Genomic DNA, 13100 nt, shown 5'->3' with positions numbered 1-13100 from the left:
CAACCTCTTAAGCAATGATTTCTTTTAAGCAATTCGTTTCTGAATATCACTAGAAAAATATTTTCCCCAAATTGTTAGAGCCTTACCAAATTTCTTTATACAGGACTGAATATGAAGTTGAACTTCCTTCTTCCCACAATCTTCTACAATTTTCTCACATAATGGCTCACGAAGCCATGAATTTTCAAAATAAAACTAATGAGGACTAGTAAAAACTTTCTAAACTATAAGATCAAGAAGAATCGAACAATGGTCTGAAGTAGAAAAATTAAGATTGGATAACCTGGTTGAAAGAAAACTATCCACCCACCTCTATGAAGCAAGAACTCTGTCCAATCTCACTTCCACCCAGTTAGAACTTCCCCTCCCTTTATCTAAAGTAAAAGGATACCCAAAATAATCTTAATCAACCAAATTACAGTCAGAGATAACTTGATTAAAACTGGAAATTAAGCTCTCTAGATAAGGATGGCCACCCCGCTTGTTCGCCTAAGAAGTTACATTATTTAGATCATTAATGATAGCCCACAATCACCGGTCGTCTTCAGCAAAACTTCGAATAAGGTTCCAAGTCTGAGCTTGACAGAAATGATTGGCTTCACCATAAATCCCCACTAGTCTCTAATTTAGAATATCAAGTGTTTTAGTAAGAATATTAATGTGCTTGTTGGAAAAATTAATTAGCTCAGCTTCTTCTTCAAAGTGCTACATCATAGCTAAACCTCCACTGTGGCCTTGGGCCTCAACCCCAAATAAGCCTTCAAAGCCCAATTTTAACTTAGCTTTTTCTAAAATATCAGTACCACAAAAAGTTTCACAAATAAACATAACCAGGGTCTCTTTTTGATCACAACATCCTTCAGGAATTGTAAAGTCCGTGGGTTTCCAAGCGCATGACAATTCCAACTTATAGTAGTCATAACACTTGGCGGGCTTAATCGCCAAGGCCCACCCCACTCAAGTATTTTAAAATGCTACTTTCATCCACTATTTCATGCACTTGGCCCAAAACAAAAGGCCCATTTGACTTTTCTTAAGAAGATCTTTTCCTTTTTGATTCAGCAACTGCCAGCTCACCTTCCCCTTCATCCAGCTCATAAATCATAGACGACTCCTACACAATCATTGGAGTCTTTCCCATAGTACTTGCAGGAATGGATGACAAATTAAATTGGCCTTCAAGGCCTTTATTCTCATCCAAGATAACAACTTGATTACTAAATAATATTGATTGACATTGATCTGCATTAATTACCACATTAATTAACTCCACGACCTCCCTTTGGATCTCCACCACTACTCTGATTATTGTCGCCAGCGTTTCCAAAATGAAGCCATTTAGAACTAATAAGGTGAGACTTTCTTTGGGGTGTAGCGTGTTGGAATATATTTTACCAGGATCTAGATTTACTAACAAGTATGTTTTTAACATCCTAATATGAATTTCTAAAACGATGAAAATAAACAGATAAGAGGTATGAGAAACCTTACAGTGGTTGCAGCGGAATTAAATGACACCTTCCGCTCAGATCTCTAACCCTTATCCTTTCTGTAGCAGAGTATCACCAAGATCTGAGCCCGATTCTCCTTCTTGTTGTTTGGATTCTTCACAGTCTTACATATTATGATTGATGACTCACTTGTTATGTGTGGACATGCACTCAATCACTAATGGCTAAATTTTGTTTTGTGAAGAATAGCTATGGTATTTCGAAATTAAGAGAAGAGAAACAAGAGGTCTCATCAACCTAGAGAGAAAACTAGGTTTTTAGCTTTGGAGGCATTAGTTGGATAATGAGACCATAGCCTTCCTTTTATACTAATTTTCAATAGGGTTAGGGTTGAATTATTTGGAATTAAAAATTGATAAAAAAATAGAGCAAAATTGACACTAATGGCCGGCCACTTAATGGGCCCAACATTAGTTCAGTTTTTGCCATTTTTCTCAACTATTTTATCTATTTTTCACAAATAGCACTTTTTGCAACTTCAACCCTATAATTAAATGCCAAAACTATTTATTTAAAAATTAAAATAATTATCAAATAAAATTGTCATTTATAATATTTATTAATTAGACTCCACAAAGTCTCTTAATTAATAAATTAACCCTAAAATACTATTTCTTCACAATAAAGCCATAACATAGTGAAAATTCACAAACTAGACATAGTCTATTTTTTGATTAATTAAAACCAATTAACTCAGTCTTACAAGCAGTTTTTCTCAGCTAGTATGGGGACCATGGGCCTATATAACCGAGCTTTCAATAAGCAGATCTAAAATTTACTAGGTAAATTCTCTAACTTATTAATTCCTCGTTGAACCACTATAGAACTTGGAATTGTACTCTCAGTTATATAGAACTCTCTATATGTTCCATGATATAGATACACTACTAGTTATCCATTGTTATAATCTCAATAATCAATGATCCTCTATAGATGATTTACATTGCATAGGGACAAAATTACCGTTACACCCTTTCAATGTATTTTATCTTTAAAACACTTAGCACCTATAAATGATATTTTAGTGAACTAATATAATCACTAAACTGAGCGCTCTATCATTTATCTCTCTTTAGCCAAGCTAGAAGGAAATCATCATTTCACTTCTATGTCTGGATAGAAGCTATAGATTCCATATCTATGATTAGCGCTCCCACTCAATTATACTACCGTGCTCTTAAAATGTACGTATCACCCAGACCAAAAGGTAGGCTCAACTAACAAATCAAAGAACACAAATAACACTCTTGAGATCGAACCTAACCATGTCATGATCAAGATCATTTGATCTAGGATCAACTAAGTGATATTGAATTGAATAGATATTATGGTAAAATTATCATATCTAGTTCAAGTTCAATATCAGTCCCTTCTGACGTATACTTCATACATCCAACCCAAGCTTACTTTAACCAATGCCCTGGAAAGGACATAACACTTATCTAAAGTGCAAGTAAACTACGTTGTAGATTATCATATCAGTTAACCCTGTGTACTGATAAATTTAAGAATACATTTATTCACACAATCTTGTTTACTTTCAACTGTGTTGATAACACAATAAACAAGAATATCAGTGTGATAAGGATTTGGATGAATTTATTAATCAAATAAGTAAATAGATAATCACATGAACCAAATAACACATTAAACAAGTAATGAAATTTAAATCTGTTTCTTTATTGATATGCAAAACGACATGTTGTTTTTCTACAAAGAAGCTGCCCACAACCACGTAAAATGACACGTCGTTCAATGAAGGCTGGCTGCTCACACACGGGAAAACGACACGTCGTTTTATGAATTTGAAGGCTGCCTCCCAAGACGAAAAAAAATCAGCCACAAAACCTGAAAAACGACACGTGGTTTTCCACAAGAAAAAAACGACATGTTGTTTGGCTATATCTTCAACCTCCAGCCGGGTCAATTTTTGACCCATTTTTCAGCCACGCGGGTCTGACAAACCCGACCCAAACCTGACCTGAAAAAATAATTCCGATGATAAAATTACGTGTTTTCAAATCTAAAAGGTTCTAAATCGAATAATAAAGAGATCCACATGATTTTATGCACGAAAACACGAAAAAAAATAATATGAACTTTAATATCACAAAGTTAATCAGGTCCGAAAAATATTTTCCAGAAAATTTTGAGATTTCTTTGTTTTTCAAAATGAGTTTTCATACTTAGAACAATCTATATTAATATATGAATATAGTAATGTATATAGAATTCGAAATAAACACCAAAAAATAAAAACGGAAAAATTATAACAATCGGACCGATGAACTTCGTGTTTATGTATATACATATATATAATGTACAACATATATGAAATACCGTATATGAGGACATACAACTAAATAATCATTATAATTACACGTCCTCATAATATACCCTATATGAACTTTATTATATATGTATTAAGTGAATAAAATATATATGCAACCGACGAATAAATTATATGAAATATATATACATATATATATCAAGAAAAATTGTATACAATATATATATGAACGTGAATGAATAGAATATATATATGTATATACTTAAATGAAAATAAAAAAATATATACCTATGAAAATATATATATATAATGTGAATATATATATATAAACGAACATGAACGAAAATAAATATATATATTTATATGAACACTGTATACAGGTATATATTATGTATGAAACTCAAACAAAATCAAGGCAGAGATATATAATCCGCTCTGATACAAACTGCTAGACATTTATATGTATAAACTGTAATATATGTATGTGTATATGAAATACGGAATAAAAAAATATATACACTATATAAGTTAAGCATCAAAATACCTACAACCATAAATTCTTGAGCTTCAAACCCACATAAGCTTTGATCTGCAAAGGAAACTGGTTGACGTGGGTAATCGGACGTCCTCGCTCTCTCAACTCTCTTTATATGAAATTTTACTGTTATGAACAGAATGAGTAAGGAGCGCCGGGACCGAGACCCTATATTTATAGGTGAGATACTCCATCAGTATCTGCGCCACATTAATTGTCAGAATATTTTGACAATTAATTCAGGAAATTAAATTAGGTAATGAATCTTTAAATCTAACCATATATAGAATATTACATAATTGATTTTGTCCAGATTCAATGAATATAAAATATTCATTTATCACAAAATCAATTATTTATTTTATTTTCTTAAATAGAAACATATTTCCTTAAATAGAACAGGTTCGAATGTCGGTAACATTGGCCAATATACCTTTCTTTCTCCCTTTAAATCTTAGTGTATTGTTTTAAAGAATTTACTTCATGTGCATGCTATAATCAAAAATCTCTTAAGTGTCTCTCAATTTTCTAATGACAAAATTGTTTTCTTTTAATTTCACTATTCTTATTGTTTTGTTAGAGATCAAGTTACTCGGAGGATTTTAATATTTGAGAAACTTAGACAAAGGCCATTACAAGTTTGACTCCACTCAACTTGACCTACTTTGATCAACTCCGGAGCTCTCTTGCTCATCAAACTCTCAACCTTCTGCTATTTTTCCAGGTCAATCATTGTCTTGTAATTCTCATTCTTTAAATAATTCAAATGACGAATTTTCTCTATGGCACAAGAGACTTGGACATCACTCTTTTGTAATTGTCCAAGCCACTCTTGCCTCTTGTAAAATCAAGTTGAATACCAATAAAAACACCTTATGATCTGTGTAATGCTTGTTGTCTTTGTAAACATCACAAACTCCCTTTCCCTTTTTTTATAGCATTTACAGTGCACCTTTACAAGCCTTACACTTTGATCTATGGGGACCTACTCCTGTTACTTCATCTTATGGCTACAAGTATTATATATGTTTTGTTGATGTATATAATACACACACCTGGATCTATATGTTAAGAGCTAAAAATGAAGCCTTACCTACCCTCATTAGTTTCAAATCACATATTGAACTACAATCAGACGCTAAGATTAAACTCATTCAATCTAACTGGAGAGGAAAATATCAAGCCTTCACTGGTTTTCTTCAAGAAAATGTCATCTTACATTGTGTGTCTTGTCCCCATACTCATGAGAAAAATGGTATAGTTGAGCATAAACATAGATATATTGTTTAAATAGGCCTTGCCTTTCTTCCTCAAGCCTTTTTACCCTTAAAATTTTGGGATGAAGCCTACAAATTAGTAGTGTTTTTAATCAACAGAATGCTCACTCCTCAGCTTGGTTACATCTCTCCTAGTGAGAAATTATTTCAGGTCAAACCTGACTATTTCACTCTAAAAATATTTGGTTGCATATGCTTTCCAAATTTGAGGCCCCATAACAAAAATAAAATGGAATTTAAATCTTAACCATGTACTTTTATTGGCTAAAGCTTGGCACAAAAAGGCTACAAATGTCTTTCTAAAGAGGGTAGACTTTATCTTTCGAGATGTTCTCTTTGATGAAAAGGTATTTTCGTACTCTACTGATGTCTCATCTCGTTTATCTTCTCCATCTATCCCTGGTTCATCCACATTTTGAAACCCTCCAATTGTGTCATCTCCCACCACTACACCAATTGTCTAGCCCCCATTCCCTAACCTCAATCCTACCAATCATGCTACACCTAGTATTTCCTCTTAATCTGACACTAAATCTAGTTTGATTGATGTTGATATTCTATCTACTTTACCTATTATTACTCATGGATCTCTTGCAAGCTCTAGTCATCACAGGTTTGCATCAGCAACTCTAGCAGCCACAATAATTACAACCTCTTCTCTACCAACTGTTGTTCCTGTTGCAGTATCAGAAGTTGTTATTCAAGTTGCTCCCATAGTTGATCAAACCACCACTTTTGTACCTCCAGTAGGTACTAGTGCTCACTCAATGACAACCAAATCAAAGTTTTGAATCAGAAAACCAAAGGTTTTGATGGCCTCCATCACACCCTTCACTATAAAGACTGCCTTGCAAGATCCAAAATGGTTTTAAGCCATTTAAACTAAGCATGTTGCTCTCAAGAAGAACAGAACCCGGACCTTGGTTAAACTGTCACCTAATCGAGTTCCCATTAGCTACAAATAAGTCTTTAGAGTGAAAGAAACCCCTGATGTTACTATTATCAAGAAATCCAGACTTGTTACCAAAGGGTATCACCAATAAGCTAGTTTTGACTTCAATGAAACCTTTAGTCCATTTGTTAAGCCCATCACCATCAGAATTGTACTCACGTTGGCTATGTCTAATGGCTGAAATGTCCATCAACTTGATGTGGACAATCCTCTCCTTAATGGTGACCTATAGGAAGAGATATACATGACTCAACTAGCAGACTTTGTTGATCCTAATCATCCAAACAAAGTTTGCAAATTGTATAAGGCTCTTTATGGACTAAAGCAAGCTCTGTGAGCTTGGTTTGATGGTTGTCTACTGCCATACACAGCTTTGGCTTTTCCTCAGCCAAAAAAGATCACTCTCGATTTGTCAAGCTCTCCCCTTAAAGCTGTCTGTATGTCTTAGTGTATGCCGATGAGATTCTTATAACAGGAAGTGATTCTCATCATATCACTTTGATTTTTGCTCTAAAGGACTTGGGGCATATCAATTTTTTTTTTGGGCATTCAAATTACTTCTACTATAGAAGGCCTAGTTTTGTCCCAATAGAAATACATTCAAGACTTATTGTGCAAAGCTGAAATACAGGGTGTTAAAACTCAAAATTCCCCAATGAACAATGGTCTAAGACTTTCTAACTTTGGAAGTGACCTTGTGGTTGATGCCTCAGCTTGCAAATCTATTCTTGGGACCCTTCAATATGCAACCATAACTCGGCCTGACATTGCATTTGGTGTCAACAAGGTTTGCCAATGTAATGACCGCGTAGTTAAATCATGGGAATTAACAGAAAATTAAGAAGTTCAATAATTATTATATAATTTTGTGTTTTTAAGTAGGAATTAGGGCTTATTGTCAGAAATAAGTCTTAGGAAAATATTTTCTCAATTTAAGAGATATATTTGAATACTAGATGCATTAATTATGTTATATGTGAATTTTTATGAATTTCATGTTTTATGCTCGGTAACAGTGGAATGCAACGTGCGGCCTATAGAGTCACTTGGTTCTGGTTTAGAACTTTTGATTTTATGGGGTATATAGTGGACATTTAGAAGGTCAAGAGTGTTCGGGGTTACGGTTTTGGACCATAATGCCCCTAGGTCTTAAGGTTATCTTTATTTTAAGAAAGGGGTATTTAGGTCATTTCATGTTAACTTGTAAATGATTTATTATTTGAATTAAGATTATCAAATTCCTAGTTTGTCCTCTAGTGAGCATATGTTTTGCTGAAATAGGGATAGGATTTGATTTAGAAATTAAAAATAAATTAAAGAAAATACAAGTAAACCTCTTTTCTCTCTCTCTTTGGGGGTCGGTCACCTAGAAGCTTTGAAGCTTGGGGAAATTTCTTACTTTTCTTCAGCAAATCAGAAGTTTTTTGGTGAGATAATTCTTAGGGTTAGGAAGCAACAACTCTTGGTAAGCAAATTCTCTTCTTTTCCTTTGAATTTTTGTAATTTAAGTTGGTGTTCATGAAATTGTTGATGATAGGTTGTTGTAGGTTTGTGTTGCTATTGTTTTCGTTTTCTGAGATGGTTTTAAAGATACTTATGTGAATTTAAGTTGAATTAGAGGCTTGTTGTGAGGTTTGGTAAAGGTTTGAGCTTAAGAGCTCAAACTTGGCTCTTCCATGGTGATTTTCATTTTAGAGGTTATTTCTTGAGTTTATTGGCTAGTTTATGTTTATTATGGTGTGTTTAGGTATTCTGGAAAGTTTGGTAGCATTTAGGATTGATTGGACCAAGTTATGGGGGTTGGAAGATTGGAATTTTTCGTGTTGTTCTGCCCGGACAACCGGAATTCCGGTTTGTTCAGGGCTGTACCAGCCGGAATTCCGCTTGGACTGTATCGGGTAAGGCCGATTTTAGTATTTTGGCCATAACTTTTCACTCGGGTGTCTGTTGTAGACGTTCTATATACCGTTTTTAAGCTTATGATGAGCTCTACAATATGGTATATAAATTAGAGTAAAATTATGTATTTTATTTTAGGTTGTCTCCGCCACATAGTTTGGTAGAAAAACCTTAAGTTCTTTTTAGACATTAGAAACGTGTTCTAGAGTAAACACTTATCAGTTGTACGTATGTTGTGACATAGGGGCTTATAAATCGTTGTGCAGTAGCTTCCACTCAGGTTACCGACATACTTGCATTTGGAACCAAGGTAAGATTAGTATAATGTTATGCAGATATTTACACATGTTTAGCGTATAGTTAGTTGCCGTCAGACTAGAAAAATCTATAGCCATCAGATTAGCATGTCAGGGCATCGGTCAGGTGTACATAGAGTTGCACCGAGATGCCAACAGATATATGCTAGGCTATCAGATAGTATGAGTTATCTGCTACCACATCAGTACGAATAGAGTACTGAGTATAGGCTGGATTTGCAGTTAGTCATACTTTGTCGAGAACGTTCCTGACTGATCAGTTAGGGTTATGGTTGGGTGTATGGGCGCCTGATCATAACCCGGATATTAGTATGTTTTATGTTATGCTTTTCTTACTGGGTCTGTCGACTCACAGTGCTATTTCCATGTGTAGGTAAGGGCAAGGCTAAAGTTGAGGAGCCGTGAGAGCGAGCAAGTGAAGATTGTACATGTCGAGGCAGTTAGGCCTGGAGCGTACGATCTTTGGGACATCAAGACTTTTACTAAATAGTCGCTAGGCAACAAAGTTTTTGTATATGGATAGCAAACTTTTTGTAAATGTATTTTGTAACGAGATCCCAGGATTTCAAAATTGTATAAGTTTATGTATTTAATTAAATAAGCAAATTTTTAATTAATCACGTTTTTCATTAATCTCATTGATTAACAACGAGCTTGTAATATCCAGTTTAAAATAGTATTTAATTTTTCGTTTGGATATTAATTGTGCGAGGATAATTAATTCATTTATTTGTGTTGTTAGTGAGTTGATATTATTGCTTAGAGTAGTTGTACCATTTTTTTTTTTAAGAAAGTTAAAGTTATATTAACTACGAAAGTAAAATATTATGATATTTTCATAAGTAGGTAATCGTTTAATTAAAGCCCGATATGAAAGTCCATTAGGTTTTTATAATATATTTATTAGATTTAATTAATTGTATAAGTGGTATTAAATAATATTATTATTTGATTAATGTTAGAAAAAAAATCGTAAATTTAGAGAAATTCGTAGGTTTAGAAACTGTTTTACGAAAATGACCATATATGGAGTTTTGTAACTCCGATTGAGGTGATTCTAGTGGCGTTGGAAAGATAATTCAAAGATCTATAAATTTTGTAGAAATAACCATATCATAATTCGTAATTTTTTTAGGTGAAAACTAAGCCCTAAAGTTACGAGATTTAGAGGTTATTACAATTTAAATTTAAAAGTAAGATATTTGTTTATTTAATAATTTATCATATTGTTATTGATATTATATTAATATTATTATTATTCATAAAACTAAACCTAATAAGTCAGAATAGTATAGGTTTCATTAACCCTAAAATTATATCGTTCTATTCTTCCCACCTATCTGAGCAAGACTAACCCTAGAATTTTCAAATCATCTTTCCATTACATCCTTAGCCAAATCTATACCACTCTTCACTCTCATCTTTGATCACCATCATCTTATGTCTATCGATCCAAGCAGCTCGATGTATTTGAGGTAAGAAACTCTACATTTACTTATTTATTGATCACAATAGGAGAATATTCGTAGGTCTCCTTTTCTTATTTTTCAGAATGAAACATGTTTCAGTAAAACTGTCATATCTCTTTCAATACTCATCCGATTCTCGCAATCTTGGTGCCTATAGAAAGCTTATTCAATTTCCCATAATTATTATGAAGAAAGGTTTTACTGAATCGAAATTTATCTATGTCAAAAATTAGTATTTCTACGCTATTTGTTGTAAATCGTTTTTTTATATTTTCTATATAAGTTGTCTCAGTAAAATTCAAATATCTCTCTGAATAATGATCCGATTCTAGCGATCTTGGTACCGTTGAGAAGATAATTCAATTTTCCAAATGTTTTATGAAGAAATCATTCACTAATTATTGATTATTCTAAGCCAAAATTATTGTTTTATTGCTGTAGTTCGAAATCCATTTGTTTCAGGATTTCTAGAAAACTGTTTCGGTATAATATCTATATCTCTTACGTTATAACTTCGATTTTAAAGATTTTAGTGTCATTAGAAAGGGAATTCGATCTTCTAAAACTTTTATGAAGAGAGTATTCTCTGATTTGGAATATTTCAGTATCAAAACTTTGGATTCCCGATGTCTACTGTGATTCGTTACTCCATATTCCTTCTCAGAACTAGTTTCAGTAAAACTATCATAACTCTCTCAGTTTTAATCCATTTTTAGTGATCTTTATATCATTGGAAAGATAATTGAATTTCCTATAATTTTTATGAAGGAAACTTCTACTGAATTCGTGTAGTTATTGGTCAAAAATAGTATTCTTTCTGATGTACTGTAAGAGTGCGAATTTTAATGTTAGGGCCTTGACCCATGTGTTATTATAGGTAGTAGTGACGAGATAACAAGTTTAAGCAGCGGGATTTGAGGTAAGGAAATTAGATAGTTTTGTTTGTGTTTATTTGCATAAATTTAAACTCTTTATGTATTGGAATATGGTTTATGCTTTGTTATTATGAATATGTATGTGGTACTGAGAATGTGTGGTATGGACACAATATGAGTTTATGAATTGATATATTGATTAGGGTTGTTTTGACTTGTATATGTTGTATGTTGCATTCATATATTGTGTGTTGTATGCTGCAAGTTGTATGCTAACGTCTCAGGTAAAGTGAGGGACCATGGTGGGGTATGATACGGGGTAAGGCCGTTGAATGTAGAGATACCCTACCCTGCATTTTTCTGAGTCGTGTATGAAATTATTATGGTGGGGTATGATACGGGATAAGGCCGTTGAATGTAGAGATACCCTACCCTACATTTATCCGATTTGTGTATGACATTATTATGGTAAGGTATGATACAGCGACAATGCTGTTGAATATAGAGATACCTTATTCCATAGCAATGGTAGGGCTAAATGTGCCCATGTTATTGTAGGGCCAGTTAAGCCCAGGTTGTGTATGGAGTGGCTATGATACGCCACATTATGGTAAAGACATGATATGATTGAAATAATTACTATATGTTATTGCTATGAGTATGATGTCAGGGTTGTGATCTCTACATATATGTAATGGTTTCGTTTAGTAGAAATATATGGTATATGATATAGCTTTCCATATCTGGAGTTATTTAAGTTACAATTATGAGCTAAGGTATATAATATTGTTAAGACTGGATACGTTAATATTATAAAGAATCGTATTATTGTGAATTTTAAGATATATTTAGTGTATTGAATGCTATTGTATGTTAAGCATTTCCTTACTGGGCTTTTAGCTCACCCCCCTTACTTTCCCTCTACAGGCAATAGATAGGGAACATTGAATGTAAGTTTGATGAGTTGGGTCAGTTCTGGTATGTATACTGCGAGGGGCTATGGACGAGCAAACGGTCTAGAACGCCGGTGGAGCCTTGGTTTCGTTTTTTTATATAGTAAAGTAATCTCAACTCAGTGGGGTGTTACAATTTTTTTTTTTTTTTTTGCACTCAACTACTTATTTTGTTTTTAATATGAATGATCATTCACCTTTTTGCATATTTATTGTAAAACTCACTGTGTATTTCCAAACAGCTTTGAATCTTTTTAATTAATGCATCAAAATTAGTATTTTGTAAAATAAGGAAAAATATTGGGGCGTTACAGAGAGCTGCACAATACATTCAAAATCACGTTATCATGTCTAAATAGTTAGGGTGTTACAGCCGTTTCATGCACAATCCTCTCTAGTTGGCACATTAGATTATGCTACACTTCAAAAAATCTTTTCAGTTGCATCTTGAACCTTTTTGTGATGCGGATTAGGCAGCTGATCCTAATGACCAGAATGTCTACCACAGGATATTGCATCTTTTTTGGGAGAAATCTTGTAGCTTGGCAGTCCAAGAAATAGGAAACCATCTCTCGATCATCAACCGATGCAGTGTTTAGAGGCTTAGATTTTGTTGTTGTACTGAGTTGGATTCAGTCATTACTTACTCAGCTTCAAGTCTCGATATCTTCACCTCCTTTAATCTAGTGTGATAATCTCAACCCCATATTACTGTAGCTAATCTAATTTTTCATATACGAACAAAGCACGTAGAGATTGATCTCTACTTTGTTAGAAACAAAGTACTTCAAAAGAAATTTTTGGTCAGCATGTTCCAGCAAATCATCAGCTAGCAAACTCTCTCACCAAGCTAGTCTTTAATTCAAAGTTTCCTTTTTTGAAAGACAAATATAATTTGCTCCACCACTCTAAGTTTGAGGGGGTTTGTTAGCACTACAACATTTATGGTTATTAGGGGCGGAGGATTCCGCCGGTAATAATCTCCAAGTCCGCTGGTAAAAGTTAATAGCGGCGGGGCCCGC

Source organism: Cannabis sativa, chromosome 4 (genome assembly GCF_029168945.1).
Source record: "Cannabis sativa cultivar Pink pepper isolate KNU-18-1 chromosome 4, ASM2916894v1, whole genome shotgun sequence".
NCBI lineage: Eukaryota > Viridiplantae > Streptophyta > Magnoliopsida > Rosales > Cannabaceae > Cannabis > Cannabis sativa.
The sequence above is the reverse complement of the archived record's forward strand: the minus strand, read 5'-3'. Positions refer to the sequence as shown.